At 47.3% G+C, this 1,644-nt stretch overlaps 1 non-coding gene across 1 annotated transcript; it reads left to right on the top strand.

Moving 5' to 3' along the window:
• The first annotated feature begins 533 nt into the window (after nt 1–533).
• Nucleotides 534–607, top strand: TRNAG-UCC (transfer RNA glycine (anticodon UCC)). Its single transcript has one exon. It is a non-coding gene; the product is annotated as a tRNA-Gly (tRNA).
• The last annotated feature ends 1,037 nt before the right edge of the window (nt 608–1,644 follow it).

Genomic DNA, 1,644 nt, shown 5'->3' with positions numbered 1-1,644 from the left:
CCCCTCAAGTCAGCTGATTTGCCTACACAACAGAGGCTCAGCCCAGGGCCAGGCAGAGCAGGGCGAATCAGCTCCACTAAGAGAAGGAAGAACAGAAACTTGGGAAGAATGCCCTAATGCTAGTAGGAGTGTGGAGTGAGTCTAAAGGTTTACACACAGCACCTACTAGCTGTGTTTGCCCCCAGAGATGAAGAGAATGTTCTGGGACTCATGTAGAGAAGAGGCGGGTGAGATCCCAACCCACTGGCCAGGAAGGCTCCCACGGCCACAGCTGACCCCTGCTGCACGCAAGCCTGAGAGAATCTACTTCCATTCTGCTCTGAGCACCGCAGGTTAGGCCAGTGTTCCTGAGGTAGGGTACATGCACCTGATAATTTTAGTGGTATATCAGAAAATTTTTTTAATAGTTATGTATTTATTTAAAATTGTGTGTGTGTGTAAGTACATGTGTATATAATGGAACATAAAATCCATAACTTCATAGATAACAATGGTTAGGGTAATGCTAAAGTTAAAAAAATGACCATAGGGAGTCCCCTGGTGGTCCAGCGGTTAGGACTCTGCACTTCCACTGCAGGGGGCCCAGGTTCGATCCCTGGTCAGGGAACTGAAATCGCACAAGCTGCAGGGAGCAGCCAAGAAATAAAAAAATAAAATAAAGTAAAATAAATAAATAAAATAAAAGATGACTGTAAATAAAAATATTAAGTATGTAACAACACAGATGGTACATGGATATAGCAGCAACAGCAACAAATCGTGAAGCGGTAGGCAAATCTTTGAATTTTTGATAAACCACTGTCCCTCCCTGAAATGATCCTGGAGACCCAGGCTTTTTGGGGTGGGGCAGGGGGAGGTACTTAAGGGACTGGTCCATGCAGGTGAATCAGGAGGAAAAGAAGAGCAACAGTTAGTTCAGAATCTCTTCAAGAGGCATCAGAAATTGGCTGGTTGGAAGTCAAGAGACCATTTGCTAGAAAAACCAAGACCTTGAAGGAAACACAGTGCAGGTTTCTCCAAAGGGACTTATATTGTGGTCACAATAGAGATTCTTCTTCTTTGTTCCCCTGGGGCAAAGGGGAAAGGCCCCCACTCCTCACCCAGGCGGCATCCCAGAGCGATGCACTCCTGGGTCAGCAGATCTCCCAAGGGGGCACTTCCTGTCTGTGGGGTTCACAGGCAAGTGGCTGCCTGCAGGGCTGACCAAGGGCCGGGACAGCTGCCACGATGAAGGACTGACAGAGAGGAAAGCCGTGGGGAAGTGCACATCCGTGAATACTGAATTTGTTGAACAAAAAAAGATAATGGACCAGTTCCCTAACTCTGGGTGGCACTCTCTTTCTTAGGTCTATGGGTAGATCTGTTTTGGGAATTTGTCTTTCCTATTAATATCCCCAAAGTCCTATCTTTCTTTTCTTTTTACCTGATTCTGACCAGAATGCTTCCCAACTTGGATAGAACTACCTTTGGATGCCAGAGGGAAGGGTCAGGGTCCTGCCAGCAGAGCAGGAAGTAAGGGCTTTGTCTGCCCTTGAGTTCCTGGGGGCCGCAGGGCCCACTGAAAAGAAGCCACACACACACCCATTCAGCAAGCATGTGGGTTTCCCACTATTTCTTTTGGGTCCTTTGAGCCGAAAGCCTTGT

Source organism: Balaenoptera acutorostrata, chromosome 2 (assembly GCF_949987535.1).
Source record: "Balaenoptera acutorostrata chromosome 2, mBalAcu1.1, whole genome shotgun sequence".
NCBI lineage: Eukaryota > Metazoa > Chordata > Mammalia > Artiodactyla > Balaenopteridae > Balaenoptera > Balaenoptera acutorostrata.
The sequence above is the reverse complement of the archived record's forward strand: the minus strand, read 5'-3'. Positions and strand labels throughout refer to the sequence as shown.